This window comes from Talpa occidentalis, unplaced genomic scaffold (genome assembly GCF_014898055.3).
Source record: "Talpa occidentalis isolate TD23 unplaced genomic scaffold, MPIMG_talOcc4v2.1 talOcc4.5, whole genome shotgun sequence".
Taxonomy (NCBI): Eukaryota; Metazoa; Chordata; class Mammalia; order Eulipotyphla; family Talpidae; genus Talpa; species Talpa occidentalis.
The window spans coordinates 85,878,517-85,899,088 of NW_023604861.1; the positions used below are offsets into that span (position 1 = coordinate 85,878,517).

The 20,572-nt window shown below is 41.2% G+C and overlaps 1 protein-coding gene and 1 long non-coding RNA gene across 2 annotated transcripts in view; one reads left to right on the forward strand and one right to left on the reverse strand.

Annotated features, from left to right (window-relative positions):
* TACR1 (tachykinin receptor 1) overlaps window positions 1-20,572 on the reverse strand; it is a 143,182-nt gene that overhangs the window by 15,510 nt on the left and 107,100 nt on the right. The window lies entirely within an intron of this gene.
* Window positions 2,246-20,572, forward strand: part of LOC119259110 (uncharacterized) — a 159,796-nt gene continuing 141,469 nt past the window's right edge. Inside the window, exons 1-2 of the long non-coding RNA XR_005128403.2 lie at window positions 2,246-2,355; window positions 5,048-5,140. This is a non-coding gene — a long non-coding RNA (uncharacterized LOC119259110). The remainder of the gene's footprint in view (window positions 2,356-5,047; window positions 5,141-20,572) is intronic.

Genomic DNA, 20,572 nt, shown 5'->3' on the forward strand with positions numbered 1-20,572 from the left:
TGTATTATTATCACCCCACTGAGAACAAGATTGAGTTTTATCTATGACATGTTTTCTCTGCATATCAGTGGGCACTGATAAGTGTTCTGTTGATATAACTCACCCACTCTCAACCTCCGCTAGGTAGTCCTTAACTCTCTGCTCTGCTTGCGGTGGGGTTAGTGGACTATCACTGCAGAGGAATACTCCTTGCTGGATGAGCAGCCAGGGATAGTCTGGGATGAGCTTATGTCTGGTGCTGCTGCCTGGGAGGAACACTGAGGAGGAGGACTCAGATCCATGCAGCAGAACAGAAGCTTGTGTTTCATCATTTTGTTGAGCATTTAAACTATGATTATTTTTGGTGGGGCATTGTTTAAAAACTGCTTTTGATGGGTGCCAACTGATCTGAGTAAGTATTCCCTGAGATAAGTTAGTTGCACCAAAAATAGGGTGTTTGTTGGTTTTACACTCTCTCTAGTTCCTGGGGCCTGAAAAAACACTTAAAAGAAACAAAACAATGTGAGTCACAATAACCTGTCTCCCCATTTGGACTAAGTAACGAGACTCATGGCCCTGGTACTCTGTATCTGCTTTTTTTGCTGTACCTGAAAGTATTTCCTCTCCATAAGGCAAATCTTAGCATAATGCCCACTAACAAATGGCCATTTTGTGGCCACATTTCTTTTCTCTTGATGAATTGTTCTTCTGATGAGATCTAATATCTTATGAAGAAATCTAGTATCAAGTATGGTATAATATAAATAGCTGGTGGCTTATAGAAGATGTTGACATTTCACATTTTCTATGTGCAGTAGTTTCATTGTAAAGGTGTTTCTGGAAAGTGTATTCTTTCTACCTCTGGGACTTGGGGTAAGAGACAGATATTGTTAACCTCATTTTAAATTGAAAAATTAAGGTACAGGGAAGGCAATTGCCTTGTTTAAGTCACTCAGGGTTGAAATAGGAATAGAAAATAAATCTGTCCTTTTCTTATTTGAAATTCTGGCACTTCTTTCTCTTTGGTCAGATGAGCTAAGAAGAAGAATAGAGAAATGTCACACAGAGCAGGGGAACCACTATTTTTCAAGAATGAACACAAATATCAAGCACAAAATTGTCCACAGCATTTAATAATGGCAGATAACTTATTGAAAAATAGCATCTCTTAAAACATCAGACCCAGACAATTCTATCTACATGGGTGACTTGGAATGTGACCAAATCTTGGATTCCAGTTTCTATCTGGACTCATTCTTGTATTTCCACAGGTGTTTTCTGTCTCAAACTCTGAGGCCAAAGACACTCTCAGTTGACTGAAATATGTGGGGAAGACAAACATCCCACTCTCTGTTCCTCAGTCAAAAGTTTCTCAGTATAGAGAATAGGCTATCACATTATGACCCCCATAGGCTGTCAGTCTATAGTTTCATTAACAAATTGACTAATGCTATATACCTGTCTCATAAGAAACTATATAAAAAAAAGATGTTAATCACTTGAAGTCTTTAGTGAGTTGTGTGTGAGAGATCAAACATTGTTAATGTGGGAATGTTGACAGATTTTCATACCTCCCCAGGCTGGCCACAGAATCTAGTAATGGATCATCTTTTATGTAATCTTATTCTTTTGCCAAAAAAGGGGTCTTTATTGCTGGAATAAAAGCTAAGCTGACTGTACAATAGAGACAGAATGTCTGTGTGAATTAGATGAAGAAAAAGAGTCTAGGTTGGAGAGGGCCTTAGGGGAGTAATAGGGTAGGAGAATGGGGTGGTGGTGGTGAGGAAGACAAAAATTTTTTGTAGTTATTGCTGTGGACAATTGTTTGGGGCACTCTTTAATGGAATTTCTATTTTATTAATTTGCCTCTTAAGTAGGTTTCCTGGACTTGACTTTGCTCAGATACTGAATCATGTAAATTTCTACTTTAGAATGGTTATGTGTTACTGTATAGTGTTAACAAGGTCACCTATTTAGGATGAGGGTGGCCCTGAATTGAGTAGCACCTTTAGGTTTGGGTGGGGAATGTGTGAAAGGAGCCATGTAGATTCTGCCTGACCCAAATCATTCCTCCACCAACTGTTAATGAAGCCCCTCCTTTGTGCTAGAATCTGGAGATAGAATGGAAAACAAAAAAGACACGATGCCAGCCCTTTAAAAGCTAAAAGTGCAGTGGGGCAGTCTGATTAGAGACAAATGCACCTGCCAGTACAGCATGCTTGGTCTTCATTGAGCTTTGCTTTATTGCACTTCACAGATAGTTGTGTATTTTTACAAATTGAAGATTTGTGGCGACCTTGCACAAAAGGCGAATGCGTTTATCAGCACATTTTCCAACAGCATGTGCTCACTTCATATCTGTCATATTGAATAAAGGTATGTGTATTGTTTCTTAGACATATGGTACTACATACTTAATAAACTATGGTATAGTATAAACATAACTTTGTTGTGCACTGGGAAACCAAAAAATTCATGTAACTAGCTTTATTGTGGTGGTCTAGAACCAAACCTGCACTATCACTGAGGTGTGCCACTAAATATAGAAGCATAAATATGTCAAAATGCATAAAGAAACCAAACCAATGGTGGTGGTAGAGAATCCCAGGGGCTTTTACTCAAGGGAGTCTGTGATGAGGTAACTGGGGGCTAGGCCACCACATGAAGGGTGGAGGGTGGATGGCATATGAAGAGCATAATGCCCTAAGGTCCTAGTGATTGGGCCCACTGGAAAAGCCAAGAGAAGATTTTGTAGCTGGAAGGTTGGGATTGAGATGTGGCAGGGTGGCAGTCTCTATGGTCCTTTGGCCCAGGCTTTTGGGAACTGGACCTTTACTGGAAATGCAAAAGTAAGTTACCAAAGGGGTAAGGCAGGCTGGGATGTGATCCAGCTTTGGTTCTGGGGAGAAGGGTGACAGTGTTAGATATATAAGTCTGGGCCTAGATAAGAGGGTACGCTTTCATCTGTACAAGACATGATGGAGGTTGGATTGATAGGTTGGTCAGTGCTCTCCAGAGAAACAGCACCAGTAAGGGGTATGTGTGTATAGGGAGAGAGAGAGAGAGAGAGAGAGAGAGAGAGAGAGAGAGAGAGAGAGAGAGAGAGAGAGAGAGAGAGAGAGAGGTGTAAGGAATTGATTCACACAATTGTGGAGGTGGTGAGTCCAGGATTTGTAGGGCAGTCTGACAGACTGGAAACTCCAGTAAGCCAGTAAGAGTTGCTGTGTAGTCTTGAGGCAGAATTCCTTCTTCTCCAGAGCTTCTCAGCTTTTGCTCTTAATACCTTCAACTGATTGGATGATGCTCACCCACATTATGGAGGGTAATCTGCTTTATTTAAAGTCAATTCATTGTAAATGTTAATCACATCAACAAAATACCTCCCCAACAACATAAAGTAGTGTTTGATTAATAGCCCTGTCAGGCTGACACATAACATTAACTATACTCCAGTGGCATAGCTTGGATAGAGAAGCTACAAAGAAATCAGAGTATAATTAGACAGAATAGTCAGGATTTGCAGGTGGAAATGGGCGTAGAGGATGAGAGAGGTCTCCTGGCATAGACTTTGACCCAGTCCCACTGACTCTTCCCTTGGTGAGGCCTCCTAGTCCCTCCCCATTCACTGTGTTTAGGAAAGAGAGGGACTTGGTGGAGATGGCATCTTGGTTAAAATGGAATTCCTATGTGGTGATAATCCAGGTTCTAGGGGGACTTTGGTTGAATATGGTGTAAGGCGCATAAATGTACCTTTTATTTAGTAACTAAATAAGCACCTGTTTTGTTACTTACAAGGGCTTCTGCAGATGCACCTCTAGATCACCAGCACCAGCACAGCTATAGCTAACACTGATACAGTGTTTGCCATACACCAAGTACTGTGTTAAATGCTTTATATACATTGCCTCACTCATGGTTTTAATAGTACTTTGTTTTAGGGATGATGAAATTCTGGACAAAGATTGCAAATCTCTTATGCACCACAGCACTCAATGTGACTCTGGGTCTCCATTCACAGAGACTGTAGTGTAAACAGCACCCCCGGAGTGCAATGCAGGCAAACTGGGCAGAGTTTAAGTAACTGACTCCTGAATTCTTTGTCGTAGAGATTAGCATTGCCTTGGGTGGAAAAGATTATAAAACTATGTGGGAAGGGATGTCACATGTACAGCATGCATATGCTTTTTATTACATTTAATATGTATGTATAAATGCCAGAATATATTTATTAGTATAGAGTTTAAAAATAATCATTTTATTTTAGAATAGTTCTAGATTTAAAGTGAAAATTTGGCAAATACAGAGCAAATCCCTATCAGGGATACCTTATTAGTATCATACATTTGTTACAAGTAATGAAGCCTGACTGATACATTGTTTAAGCCACCCAGTCTATGATATTTTGTTACAGCTGCCCAAACTACCTCAACCTTGGCTTATTTTAGACTCTCTGAGGACCATTCTCTGAAAAAAAACCTGTTTTGGTGTTATCTTGATAATAACAAAAAAATATTGACAATAACAAAAACAACAACAACAACAACAACAACAAAGAATAAGAAAGTATCAATAGCTTTCTGGAGCTGGACAGAAAAAGACAAAAGATTTTCCGTCATCTGGAAGCCCATTTTCTGTCTTCGATCTCTATGGTAGTTGTTCACAAAAAGAATATCTTTAAAAATAAACCACTTGAGGGCCTCCCCAGTGGCGCAGCGGTTGAGCGCTGGGTTGCGAAGCTGCCTGCAGCCTCTGCAGCCGGTTCGATCCCCGGCTGCTCCCCGGCCACCGGAGGAGGGTCCCACATGGCGCGCAGACCTCTCCTGCCGCCCGCTGCTCCCCTCAGCAGTGTACTTCAGTCCTTCTGCCTGCTCTGCTCCCCGCTCTGGCTCTGGTGAATTCTCTCACCCTCCCGCGCTTCTGACTGTACCCAGTGCATGTATAAACCAAACAAACAAACAAACAAATAATAAATAAATAAATAAATAAGACATGCCTCTAGAAAATTTAAAAAAAAAAAAAAAAATAAACCACTTGCTCTAAGAATATTGATTCCTGTTTCCCACCCCAGAGAGTCTGGTGGAGGACCTGGGAGTTGAATTTCAACAAGTGCTTTGGTGATTCTGAGCAGGTGGCCCCACCTACACGTGAAGAAAGCAGCGTGGTAAGAGTGACTCCAAATTCACTGGCGTGAAACAATTTAAATCCTAATGGTATCTGGTTCAGGGATGTTGTCCAAATGCCTCCTTAGAGACAGATTCACTAGTGAACTTTGCTGCAGTTGAAAGAGAATGGGTATCGAGGGGCACCAGGTGTCTCTGGGGGTGGTTGGCTGGTTGGCTGCCAGGAGATCCCCTGGAGTACCCACCTTGACGGGCGCTCTTTAGTTCAGGGGCTGCCCCTGTCCTTGAGTATCCAAAACCCCCATTTGTCAGCACCCATGGCCTACAGGCAAGAACATCCTAATTGTGCTTTTCAGGGATCTGATTTATAAACCATTTTAAGGGAGAAATACAACTGCTAAGCAAACTGGATGTTGGCCCTGGGCAAATCAATAGCTTGCAGATCACGCAATCAGATTTGGCCCCAGGAGGGTTGGTTGGCTCATTCCAGGGCCTCTTTGTTATCAGATTCTGAGAGCCTGAGAGGTGACTGTGCCTCCCCTCCTTACCCAGGATCTGTCTGGGGCATGTCCCTCAGGGGACAGCGGCCCTTGAACACAGTTGGTGTCCTGAGAATGGCTTAGCAGGGTGAGCCCAACCTCAGGACTCTTGTACAAATCCTCAAGATCTGTGGTTCCCAGACTTCCGCATTTTTAAACAAAATTTGGGGACTGATATGGGTTTTTTTCCCAGTCTCTTATTGTGCCAAATAAGGACATTGAAAAGCTAAATTGAACTGTCATCATCACAACATTCAGTAAAGTACATTTAACAGCAGAAAACAAGTAAGGCTGTAATTTCAGCATAAAAGGTTCACCTTTAAATGGAAAACAACTTCACTACACTAACAGAGAAACCCTCACTATCCACAGGTATATAGATTAGGTGTTCAGAAACCCTAGAATCTGGGCCTTTGTTCAAGTGCAAATCTTCCCTTTTTTGGTGCCTGTGGCCATTCTCCAGAGGAGCTGCAACCCCTACTCACTCACAATGACAGTCCATCTCCACCCTGAGATCACCCTGACTGGGGTCTTAGGTGTCCCAAATGCAGCAGCCTCACCTTGACAGACAAGTTCCTGATGTAAGAATGTAAGAGAGCTGCAGAGTACCCTGTGGTGGCATCTCAGAGGGTGATTTTACTTCCAAGAGTTGGAGCTGGATGGCCGGGGCGGGGCAGGGGTGGGGTGGGGAGGAAGGCGGGTGACCGATGCAGCTCAGCAGGGCTTGGAGCTGCATGTTTGATCGGTGAGGAGGACAGGCTAGCCTCACTCTGCCGGGAGGGTGGTGTTAATATGAGTCAAATGCCCTTGGAAACATGAGGGCTCCATCTGTGGAAGCTGGGTGTGTACCCCCCTACCTGACAATCCCAGTGCAGCAGAAGGGACTAACTAGGCAGTGCTGGTGTGGTAATAGGGGCTGGTTTCTCTGGCCTTGACAATTGCTGGTGTAAAGCTGGCTGGCTCCCGATCGTCTCTGTCGCTCTTCCATATCTCTAAATTGATGGAGCTGGGTTCTAAACTCTGGGTCTTTCTAGATCTGGTAGAGACTGAGAAGTCTAAATTTTGCAAGGTAACTCTTTGTTAATTCATTTTTTTCCACTCAGTAGGAAGAGAGGAGGGAACTAGCACTAACCAGATGCCTACCAAATTTGAGATGCCTTAGCAAGTAATTTTATATAATTCTCATTGTATGCCTATTGTTATTTTCATTTTACTGATGAGAACTGAGGTTCAGAGAGGGCATACTTTAGATGGTAGTGTTGACAGGATTCAAAATCAGGTCTTTTGATACCAGAGAATGTGCTTTTTCTACCACAATCAACCTTATGTTTTAGTGGATAGTTCCACTAGGAGGTCAGATAGTTCTGTGTGTTTTCTTCCTAAAAGGATAAAAGGAAAGGACTAGAAGAAAGGACAGGTTGCTGGTAAATGACTCACACAGGAATTACAAAAATCCACAAATATTTGATAATCGACATGGAAGTATACAAACCTCTCAGCCAGGGATGCTTGGAAGACCATCCTGAGGCAGAACCCTGTAGTTAACAGGTTGTTGTCCACACGCACTCATTCCTGCATCCATTTAACCAATGGCTCTAGTGTTTACTGTGGGACAGATCTGATGCTAGGGTCACAGCCATGAGCAACAGACCCAGTCCATGCTCTCTTTAGTTCTCTTGCTAAATTCTCAGTATCTCAAATCTATCAAGAATTCACAGGCATTGGAATAAGACATTAAGATATGAAGGTGCTGTGTTGAAGGAGTAGACGTCGTGATAGGAGCCTGGGGCTGGGTCTCTTCCCAGATAGGAGGGTTCAGGAAATATAACCCTTAGTGATCTTCTCTTTCTTTTCTCCTTCAGTCTCCCCCTTTTTGTCTCAACCCTAGCTCTGTGCTCACCTGTCTTTTCCCCAGTCACCAAACTTGAATCACTTAACTCAGTTGGAAAGCTTATTCATGGCTATTGTATTACTTCTTCTGATGAATCTGAATTTTAACCTGGGACACCTGATAACAAATGAACCACTTGTCTACTGGTGTGAGTTCTATTATTGGAGGAGGTAGTGTTCCAGATTGGGAGTGAGGAGCGCTCCCCTAGATCTTCTAGGTAGGATCTCTTATCACCATCATGGAGGGGAGAACAATGACCCAGAGCTGTCAAACTGAGAGGATCATGAATCCAACACTCAATAAATGAATTAGGAGTCAATGTAAATTCAGAACCCTAGTCCAGGCTCCATTTAGATTCTTGGTTATTGTCTCATTTGAGTTAGGAGTAATGGATTTTGCATGATTTTGCAGGTGGTATGACCATAAGTGATTTTCTAAACACTCAAACCTAGTTTATGTGTCTATGAAGTGAAGATTATGCTAAAGTTCTCCATGGTAGGTTATGAAGAACAAGTGGGATTATTTAATTAATGTGCCTCATGTAGTACCTGGCTTACATAAGAGTTTGATAAAACTTACTGTTATTGAAAATACTGAGAGTTTTATTTCTGTTTGTACCCCCTTGCTTCCATTTTATTATTTCTCCCTTCTATTAAGATATACATCTTCTAGGCAAAATGTCAATGGGATCTTGGCTTACTTTCCCATATTCCTCCTCAATCCGCTTCAGTCATATCATCCATGCTACTTCCAACATCAGAGAAAGAACATCAAGATGCAACCAGAACCCTGGTAGGGTTGTATTCATGGGTGTTAAAAATCTTCTCTGGCATTGAAGAAGCAAACACTAATTCAGAGTGGCTTTCAAACTAAGAATATTCTGCATTTCATTTGTTCCTTTTCTGATAATCATGCTGTGTGCAAAATGCTTAACACCATGCCTTGCCTCTTGTAGGTTCTGGAAAAATGAGAGTTCAACATCCCGAGTTCTCCTTCGATTATCTACCACCTGTTTATTTAGGCATAAATCCTGAAGAGACCCAGAATTAGAGAAGAAATTGTGACTAATCATTGTAAAGTTCATGTAAATTGAACATAGCAAGGCAACAGCTCTCTGACAAACATATCAAAGAATCAAGATCCTGCTGTGCTTGAGACTTGCCAACATTAGGGTGCTCGCCACCCACAAGAAGCCTGTACCATCACTTCTCATAATTATCATCCTTGGGGTTGTCTTTACATGGAAGCCAAATGATATGCCTTCATGTTATTCCCATTCCTTGGGATGGGATTTTTGCTCTTGGGAATGACCCAAAACTCAGTCCATCATTTCATTCATGTGACAGCTTTTTATTCCCTCCTGCACTCCATCCCTTTCTGTTTCAACACGAGGCTACTGCTGCAGTGCTGTCTCTGCCGCATAAAGGAGAGAGACAGCCTGTCTCTGTGATGAGTCCTTTCCAACCTAACTTCCCTACATTTACCAGGTGTTCCTTCCACAAATTAGGTTACTTTCCATTGATTAAAGTTCATATGTTAAGTTAGGCACTTTAGCCAGTGCTGCCACCCAACCTGTCCTTCCTGCCCTCCACTGCTGGTCCTGACCTGTCCTACGTCTCTTTCCTGCTTCATCTCTCACTTCACCTTTATACCTGTGGTGCTGGTCATATCTCTGGTCATTGTGGACAGCCTGTTGCCAAAAATACCTTGTGATTTTCTGCCTCCTTGTTTTTATATGTTTTATACTTATTCTTTTTCTGGAAGGTCCCCAGCTCACCTTCTGTGTTTCAATGAGATTCATTTACATCTCAGGAAAAGTCCAGAGTGTGCTTCTAGTCCAAATACATTTTTGTCTCACTCTGGAAATTAGTGATTTCCATCCATCCTCTCTGAGAGATTATTCTTCAGGAAGATGGCACAATTGTAGCAACCAGTTGGAAGACAGATCCCATGGTGGTGTTTGGTCTGGAGGCAAGAAAGACCAAAGGCAGCTGTATCATGTGGGGCAAGTTAAAGCAGCCTGAGGTGCAGTGAAGGTTGTCAGAACTAGTTTAGAAGTAATTAAGCCAATGTGTCCATGGATCACAGCATCAGAGAAAGTAGTTACTCTCTAATCTTGAAAAAGATTGTTACATGTCTATTGCGGATACTTCAGGATATTAAGATTGGGGCAAGGCTAATTCTTACTGAAATTAGAAATCGAAACGCAATTAGAACTTTCTAATTAAGTTGGTATAAATATAAGAGTGTAATGCACATTTCAAATGGCTGGAACATTGAATGTCTCTGAATGTTCTGGGGAAGAAAAATGTAGCGCTTAGTCATTCCATCCTGGAAAAAGAACAAGTTCCCAAAAGGCTAACACACACAGAGCACATACATGAAAACCCCGGTGCCTACACACAGCACCCTGGAGTGCCTGTATCACCTCCAATACACCCAGAAACAGCTATTCATTTGGACTTTGAGTAGTTGCATAATTTCTGGTCCACAGGGCCAGTTATAGATACATTTTATAGTCTTTCTAACTTAGAATTTTGGAAATATATGGAATTACCCACCATCAAAAAAGCATTATTAGCTGACTCAGGAAGCTGATTGGTGTCTAGAGCTGTCCCTTGGTTTAGGGAGAAAGACACTCCAGTGTCAAGGACACAGGATCATTGCTTCAATTATGACTCTTCTTCTATTCACCCACCCTGAGAGCTTGAATATGTTTTACTCCTTTATGCTTAAGACTGGACTGATAGGAGCATTCTGTACCCCTTAGAGCTGTTGTGAGGGTCTATAAAAACAAATGGGCCTCCCCTGGTGGCGCAGGTGTTTGAGCACAGAGCTGTAAAGCTATCCGCAGTCTCTGCAGTGCTGATTTGATCCTGGCCAGCCGGCGAGGGTCCCACATGGAGTAGCAGACCTCTCCTGTCTCGCCCGCTGTTCCCCTTAGCAATGTATTTTGTCAGTCTGTCTGTTCTGTTCCCTGCTCTGTCTCTGGTGAATCCTCTCACCGTCCCGCGCATCTGGCCTGTATCCCAGTTCTTGTATAAATAAATAAATAAATAAATAAATCTAAAAAAAAAATTAAAAAAATGATGTGAAAGTACTTAGGAAAGTGAAAAAGAACGAGGCACCAGGTATTATTGTTGTTGATTTCTTAATTCAGTTGGTTGATGGCTTAGCACACACAGAAAAGTGTACTTCCTAAGTCATAATTTCTGAATGAGGAAAAGTGGGAGTAGAGAAGCCAGAGCATGATAAGAAAATAGAAGCAATTGTATGAGAATGGATAGATTAGCAGTAGTCAGGGAAGGATGATGTTCATAGCACCAACTGGAAAATTGCCACGATTCCAGGCCACATGGCAGATTGCTTGAGAGAACAATGGGCACATCAATCAATGCATCTGTTTCTCAATCAATCATGCTGCAGGTGCGAGGAGGAATACAAAAGAAGAGCCAAGTCTGTCCTGGGAGAAATCATAATTGAGTAGAGAAACATGATGTAAACTCAGGACACAGAATAAGACTGTAAAATAAATGGTGTGAAACTGTGTAAAGAGAAGCATATTAGTGCAGCCAGCCCCTCCCTTATATCCAGGCAACAGGGGGTTACCATCCTTTCAAGAGCAGTCCCATCCCCGCAGAGCAAGGATATATGCCCTCAGGTGACCCCTGTTCATCATGCCACTGTACTTGGGACCCTGGAATTGCCTAAAGCTCACTTCTAGGACTTCCATGGGCCTCTTTCTTTGGATCAATTTCCCCCAGTGTGGACAGTGCTGCCTGTTTGCCTGTGGGTGCTCCAGGGGAAGCTGCCTATGGGAACTGGTTATGGGAAGAACTTAAATGCAGAGACTGGGATGTCACATGTGTGAGCTCTCTGGGTAAGGTGCAGAGGCTATGGTGGGGAAGAAAGCAGGCCAAGCTGAGAGATGGGACTGGGTTATCCTTCAAGGCATATTCCCATAAGGAACTCCAAGAATTAAAAGTTCACGTTCAGTCTTTTGGTCAGTATTAAGGCATATTTTTTCAAGATAAGAGGGTAGAGATTACAATTTATAGTTTTGTGAGCTTTATTTATAGCTTTTAAATATTTAGACATTACATGCAGGCTGCACTCTTATCTCTGACCTCTAAAGATTAGCAGCAGGCCCAAGTGCTGCAGTCACTGGGAGAAGGGGGGAAGCCAAAAATTTCTTAGCAGCTGTATCACCCGGGACAGCTTGCTGCATCACAAGATGCTGAGATGTTTGTTGGAAGCTGATTTTGAAGTAATTAAGCTGATCTGCTCACAGATTGCAACACCAGAGCATGTTCATCTTTTCCAAGCTTGTGAAAGGTTGTTACATGTCTATTCCTTGAACTCTGGGATATTAATATTGGGAGGAATCTACTTCTTACTGCAATTAACTGCAAGCATCAGGGAGGACTCCCCTCAGGCGGTGGGTTTTGAATTTTGCCTCCAAGTCTCTTTCTAGGATGGGAAAGAAGTCCAAGGCACATGAATGGTTGAGGAAAGTCCTGGAGGTGATGAGGGTGACTGGCTGATGTCAGTCATTGTTGATTCCCTTTAGCCCTAGCCATATTCTTTTCATACTATCCCACTCCTCCGTGGCTAAATTCCTAACCTTTACTTCACCTTTTACTGAAACCCACTTCCTCCATGGAGGCTTCTCAGATTTCTTCATTCTGTAAAGTCATTTCCCTTTTCTGATCACCTCTGGAAATCTTTACTAACACATTTAGCACACACACGCATGTTAGAGAACCTGCTGTGTGGAGGTATAACTAGTTGGCACAACCCCACTGAGAATTTATAGTGAACTAACAGTTTTGGGCTCCCTAAAAATAGAACCTCCTGGAGATCAAGAACCCTTCAGTTAAACAGCAAGTGACTATGAAACTGAATTGTCATCCTGACAGTTCTATGTTGTTTGGGTTGAGGAGAGGGGAAAGGGAGGAGAAGCAACAATCAGTCTTCTTATGCTTTTTGATCAAAGTTGCTTTTTGCAGCAGAGGACTGGGAACCTGTATCCTCTAGGGAATCCTAGGACATAGCCCTAAGTTACCCGTATCAAGTGCAGAAGCCTCTTGTTTCATCTTGAAAGTTCATGCAAATTTTATATTCTACTCCATGATACATTTTTTTTTGTTGGTATCTGCTAAAATTAAGTTTTAAATTTTTTATCACTAAACTAAGCCATCTCTCTTGGAGATTTATCATGCCAGTTTTATATAGTGTGAATTAGTCTCAGGGCTAAGCACAGGACATGACACACAGTGAATACTCAATAACTATTTGCTGAATGAATAAATGAATGAACCACATTGGGGAGTGTCATGCATCTGGTCCATTGCACAGCCTTCCCAAGACGAATTGTGCCTGAGTTTGAGGGAATGAGATCACCATTTCAAGGGCCCACATGTGAGGGAAAGGCCCTGGTCAGTAAAGGACAGATCCAAGAGATGCTTCGAAGGATGAATAAATAAAACTAAATGACTGACTGCAAATGGGGGCCAAAAGGAAGAAAATTGATCGGAAATAGGGAAGTTTCAAAAGGTGTTTGAGTTTGTGATGGCAGTGGCAGATTCAGTACTCTTTGAGTCATCTCTCCCAGGGGAGGAAGCTATTAATTCAGTATGCAACAGGCAGTCATTGTCAATGTAACATGCAACCTATGAAAATCTTCAGTGTAGTGTGGTAGAAGAAATCATCACTGTCCAGACTCATTCTGTCCAATATGGTAGTCATTAGCCACATGTAGCTGATGAGTCTTGAAATGTGGCTAGCTGGAATCAAGCTGTGCTATAAGTATAAAATACACACTGGATTTTGAAGACAGTATACACACACACACACACGCACACACACACACACGCACACACACACTCCCACATCCAAAGAAAATAAAATATCTCATTAATAATTTTTGTATTACTTATATGTTGAAATAACACTATGTATATACTAGGCTTAATATATACTATTACAACCAATTTCACCTTTTTTTTCACTTTTTTAAAATGTGCTTGAAAATTTAAAAGAACATATGTGCCTTGCACTTTAGTTCACATAATATTTCTCTTGGGCAGCACCAGGTAGATTGATAAAGTATGACTGGGTCATAGATCCAGGAAAGCGATCCCAGTAGCTCTTTGCTAATGACTACCAAGGACAAGCCTTAGCAAATCTTCCTCTGCAGAACAATGTTTATCTCTCTGAGAGATTTGAAAGATGCTGTTAATAGATAGTTGCAAAGAACAATTATCATTCACCACACACATTTGACAGGGTTTTTCTTTTGAGAAAAACTGTAGAAAAGAAAATTCAAATAAAAACTAATTAAAACCCTTGCTTAAAGAAGCCCTTTAGGGATTCTTTTTTAGGGCTGTCCCAAACAACTTCATACAGAGATCTGTGATTAAACTCCTTTTTTCTGCTAGTCAACACTTCCCGCTCTATAGGTTTGTCACTGATTCTTCCAACACTTTCCATTTGAAACAGTGAATTACTGGACTTCTGTTCTCCTCCTTGCCATTCCTAGTCACTTTTCCCTTGCTGAGACCTGGAAAGTAACTAGTCTATCTCCCTCAAGGAACTGAAATATTTTTGACACATTACATTAGATGTAATTACACTTTACATCTGTCACAGTTCAGGCAGGTTCACAATTCAAGTTGCCTAGTTACTATTTGTGGTGTCTGGCAAAGTGCTCCATGGAGTTACTTAGAGAACAACTCGCTGATAGAAAACTTGATTCCCAGAGGTAGGCATTCAGGATTAAAAAAACTTTTTTTTGAGTTCTTCTAAGGGAGGCGGTCTTCTGTGATCGGATGGACTACCCTCACCGCAGTCCCATCACAACACAGTCTTTGCTCCTTTACCTGACCTCTGTCTTGTGGTTGTCGTTTGCGTCTGCAGCCTGACTCTCCAAACTACCAATTTGGTGATAGATAGATAGATAGATAGATAGATAGATAGATAGATAGATAGATAGATAGATGCTGCCCCTACCCTTTTCTGCAACCACATCTCAGGCCACTTTTTCTTGTATGTCCTATAGGCCCCCTTGCACACTTTGGGTCTGTCTTCTTTCAGCTCTTCCTGTCTCCAGCCTCAGGGTCTCTCTCTCAGTACTCTGCTTGGAATAAGTCCCCCTTCCCTCCATCTTCACACACCAACTCTTACCCAAAGTTGATCCCCTCCAGGCATCTTCCTGGAAACTTCCTTTTAATTTCTTCTCAAGGGGCTCCCTGGTGGCGCAGGCGGTTGAAGAGAGCTGTGAAGCTGTCCGCAGCCTCTGCAGCTTGGTTTGATCCCCACTGGCTGGTGAGGTACCCACATGGCGCAGCAGACCTCTCATGTCTTGCCCACTGCTCCCCTCAGCAGTGTATTTCAGTCCGTCTGCCTGTTCTGTTCCCCACTCTGTTTCTGGTGAATCCTCTCACCCTCCCACATGTCTGGCCTGTATCCCGGTTCTTGTATAAATAAATAAATCTTTAAAAAAAATAATTTCTTCTCAAGGTGTCCTGGATTCCTCTTTTGAAGTGCCCATTACAGTTTAAGATATATGATTTATATTGTTGTGTGCTTATTTATTTGATGTGTGCTTTAGCCACTTGATTTTAAGCACCTGGAGGAGGAGGAGGATAATGTTTGCTTTGTTTGCTGTTGTATCTCTAGGGCTACAGACTCAATAAATATTTACTGAATGAAGTCATACATATGTTTGTTCCATTGCTTCCAAGAATAGTCCAAACAGCACTGGTGGAAGGGCTGGTCACATGGCAGGGGGGACATTCCCTTGTCCCTCTTCCTTATATCAGATGGAGACTCCCAACTATGTAGACCCTAGTTGCCAGTGTGAGGGGTGGTGGTATTTAGGTGGGTCAGTTACAAGTTAGGCTCATGAAAAAGATATGATTTATGGTAGCTTTCCTGACCCCAAACCTTGTATCCCAACTTCCTTCTCCATTTCCTTGGCTGAGATACTTCTCCTCACTCCCTGAGATATCCTTTCAGAATGTAATATATTTTTCTGTTCCTTTTATCTCACCTGCTTTAGCTGCTTTCAGCAACTTCCCTCACTTTCTCTATGCTGCCCACATCTTCCTGTTAGTCTGGCAGCATCCATGGAGAGCATCAAGCTCTCAGGGCAGAGGGAGGCACTTTTCCAACTGATTATAGTAGTTTCTAGTTTTAACGCACCCTTGTAAGACAGCACAGGCTCATCATATGCCCCTCTCTTTGGCCTAGAACATAGGGTAGGGGCTGGGAATAGAGTTTCAGCTGAGGCCACTAGTTAGAGAGCTCTTCACGTCCTAGAGATCACAGCTACCATGATTCCATGTAACAGATATACCATGACTTGTCTTTTGCATAAATGCCAGATTTATCATTAGCAAAATCTGCTTGCTCTCCCTTCAATGATATATCAAGAGGCAGAGCATTTGTCACCATTTCCCCTGGCAGCATATTGGCCTAAGCCACTTGTTCTCTTTTGCCAGAATTCTGCCACATCTCTCTGCTTCTGCCTTCACTTCCCTATTTTAACACTGCATTCCAAGTTATCTTGTTGAAATGTAATATGACTATGCCACTTCTCTATGAGGCCGAAGTCCATGCAATTGCCTTCTCTGACCCTGTCACCTACATTCTGGCGATGCTGACTTTCTTTTTGTTTCTTGAATGTGCCAAGAACACCTCTGCCCTTGTATTTTGCATTGGCTCTTTTCTCTCCTGGAATGCCATCCCTTCACTATGTATACACTAGACCTCTTCTCTGTCAGGACTATGCTCCAAAATTTTATCTGGCTTGAACACTTATGTTTTCGTCCTAGTACCATTCTTTTGCTCCACCCTTGATTTCCTCTCTGAAAGCAGAAAGGCAAACCATTGATATGACTGTGAAATACTGGCTATTTAAGAGTCCCCTTTTGAGAAGCAGTGCTTCTGTGTGAGGGAATCTGATGGCATGTAAGAGAGCATAGATATGGGAGTCTGGCAAGGTGGCCGCAGAGTGAAGACAACAGACTCAGACTCATCAGGCTCATACGACATATACAACAAAACTCATGCAAAACAAAGCCAAAGCCCTCTGAGGGAAAAACTAATTATCAGCATACACAATAGAAGTATCAGCCTGATTGATACTCTAAGTGAACTTTGTTTAAAGTAATAAAAGAGCAGTAAAACCCACAAAAGGGAGGAGTGGCTGCCTACAGAGCTTCACTGGGACACTTGCCAACAATGGGGTTCTAAAACTTGGCACTGCAGCATATAAGGGGGTGCATAAGCAGGCACCCAGGACAGAAGGTGCATTGCAGGGGAGCTACAGAGGTGAGGGCATAGAGTGAGGACCACTGGCTTGAATCTGAGGTTCTTCACACAGAATAGCTGTAGTCTGCACTGGTTCAGAACAGCTGGACTTCCTTATAGAAGAGACTTCTACTGAAGTGAGGGAGATTTATCTGAAACATCTGCCACCCCCTATCCTAGGCTTAGATATCTAAAACAATTACTAACTCCCACAAAGGAAATGCTTTATAACAGGAATTTCAAATTTCTGAGTTTATTGGAGTGATCCTTTCATGCCTATTGCCCTGGTTCTCTTTTAAGCCTACCCTTTGCTTATATCAGTCCCCTGACTACCTCACCAACTGCAAAAGCAACAGTTGAAAATCTGTCCTTACTAAAACACATGCAAAATTAAAAATGAGGAGACAGAAGAACACAGTATAAATGCCAGAACAAAAAAACCTTGAAACCAGTGGAATTGCAGAGCATGACAGAAGGGGAATTCAGAACAAGATTCTTGGCAATGCTGGTGGAACATAAAGAAAACAATGGAGGATTTAAAAAAAAAAAACAACAGAATAAAGATAATGAAAACAAGAGGCACCTACATTTAGAAATGATGGCGTTAAGAAACATAGTAACTGATTTGAAAAAATGTAACTCAGGACCTTAGTAGTAGACAGAGGAAATGGGGAGAATTAATGAACTTGAAAACACAATACTGGAAAAAAGAACAAAATCAAGAAAAAAAGAATTGAAAAATGAAAACAGTGTAAGAGCTCTCTGGGTGAACCTATAGAGAAATAATTTCCATATTATGGGGAATCCAGAAGGAGAAGTAAAAAAGAAAGGCATAGAAAATCTAGTTAAAGAAGTAATCATTGAAAATCATCTCACTTTGGGAAATATTCCAGAAGTTGTCATCCAATAGGCCAAAAGAGTTCCAAACAAAATAATACCAGGTAGACTTATGCCAAGACGCATAATAGTAAAACTGTTGGGAGCCAATGATAAGGACAGAATACTAAAAATAGCAACAGGAAAAAGGTTACCCTATAAGGGAGCCAATCAGATCATCAGCAGATTTTTCAACAGAAACATTACAAGCGTGAAGGGACTGGAAAGAGATATTCAGAGCACTTCAAGAAAAAGACTTCCAGCTCATAATCTCTACTCAGCAAGACTGACAATCAAAATAGAAAAGGAGCTTTACTGAAAAGCAAAAACTAAAAGAATTTATCAACACCAAGCTGCATATGAAAGAAATCCTAAAAGGGTCATTATAAAGCAAGAGAACAATGAATATTGAGGCAAACAATACCTCAATTACTTAACAGGGAAAAGAAGAAGGAGGAAAAAAACAATGTGGCCCAATAGAACCAGCCAAAGACCAGCCCCTCCAATGGGTCATATCAATGGGTCACTACATAGCCTCAGTAGTCTGTCATATACTAATCCAATAGAATCCTCAAACAAAAAATAATAGAAGTAACATATAAGACAGTGGAAGTGGAACCTAAACAAACTATAATAGGAAGCCCTCAAAAAATTGAAAAAGACAAGACAAACCAAAAAAAGAAACGAAAAACATAACAAGAAGGCAATAAACAGTTATATCTCAATAATAACTCACCAGTCAAAAGATGCAGAAGGGCTGGCTGAATGAATTTCATAACAAAATCCAGCCTTCTGCTGTTTGTAAGAAACTCACCTTAACAATAAAGGCACCTTACCTTACCAATAAACTCACCAATAAACTCACCTTACCAATAAAGGTTGGAAGATAGTTACATGCACACATGGTGACCCCTAAAATCAGGAACAGCTATACTTACACCTGACAAGGTAGACTTTCAATTAAGAAAGGTAAAAAGAGATTAAGAAAGACACTATATTGTGACTATATATTAGGGTCTAGTACAACAAAAAGAAATAACACATAAATACATATGTGCCAGATGATGGTGCACTGAGATACATAAGAGAGATATGAAAACAACAAATAACACTAGGGAATCTTAATACCCCACTTACAACAATGAACAGATCAACAGGACAAAGTATAACTAGGGAAACAACAGCTCTATAGGAGGAGCTAGACCAAATAGGTCTAACAGACATCTATAGAGCACTCCACCTCAAAACTGCTACATACACATTTTTTTTTTAAGGTGCCCAAGGGACTTCTTCAAGGATAGACCATATCTTGGGGCAAAAGCCAATTGTCAGTAAAACCACAAAGGCTGAAATTATAGCTAGTACCTTCTCTGACCACAATGCCATAAAACTAGAAACCAACTATAAGGAAGAAAACAGGAAAAACTATCAAAACGTGAAGACTAAACAACTTGCTGCTTAACAACAATGGGATAAAAGAGGAAATCAAAGCAGAAATTAAAATACCTTGGGATGAACAAAAATGATGACATAAGTTACTAGAGTCACTGGGATACAACAAAAATGGTCTTAAGGGGGAAGGTAATTGTAATACAGGTCCACATTAAAGGGCAAGAAAAATCCCAAATAAACAATATCACACTTAAAGCTACCACAAAAGGCCTCAAGTTACAAAAGAAACCTTAGACAAAAGGTAAGAAATGAAGGATCCTGTGACTTGACTTCAGACTTTACTAATAAAGCAACAGCACAAAAAGCAACAAGGTATTGACACAAAAATAGATAAATGGACCAGTGGAACAGAATTAAAGTCCAGAAATAAGCCCATGCATATACCAGTGCCTAATCTATGATAAAACATCCATGACCAGTCTCTCTAGTAAATGGTGCTAGGAAAGTTGGAAAGCCACACACACATAAAAGGATGAAGTTGGGTAACTTGTTAACACCATAAACAAAAAATAAATTCCACATGGATTACATATTTAGATATAATACCTGCAACAATAAAATATGTAGATGAAAAATTTGGCTATACATTCTATAGTGTCTACATTAAAGATATTTTTGGTAACTCAACCCCTGTGGCAAGGGACTTAAAAACAAAAATAAACAATTGGCAATACCTCAAGTTAGAAGTTTCTATACAGCAAAAGAAAATATAAGACAATTACATAGATACCCTACCAAATGGGAAAAAATATTTATATAATGTATAATTGATAAGGGATTAATATCCAAGGAATATGAAAAACTCATACAATTAACAACAACAAAATAATCCAATTAACAAAAGGACAGCAGATATGGAAAGACAGTTCACAAAAGAGACATTCAGAAGGTCAAAAGACATGTCACTCCTAATCAGAGAGATGCTGATTAAAATTATAATGGACAAGCACCTGTGAGAATGGCACATATTGTAAAGAACCCCCAAACAAGTGCTTGAGAGAATGTTGAGGATTTTTTTCAACAGAAAAACCCATATGTTCTACAATATTTGCAGCAGCATTACTTACAATGGCTAGGCATGCAAACACTATGAATCTCCTTTAGTGGAGGAATGGATCAAGAAGATGTGATACATACACACCATGGAATAGTACACAGCCATAAGAAAGGATGCAGTTCAGCCATTTTTAACAAAATGAAGGGAATGCAGAACAAAGAATGATAACAAATATTGGACATTCATGTAACTTTCAAAAACAACTGGATATCAACAAACCTCAGCTGGGGGTAAGAGGGAGGAGGGAAGGAAGGGGACAAGGGGACAGAGGATGGTGTGTCAGGGGAAACATAGTATAACCCCTCCCCCCTACCGCCACCAGAAAAGAGAGAGAGAGAGAGAG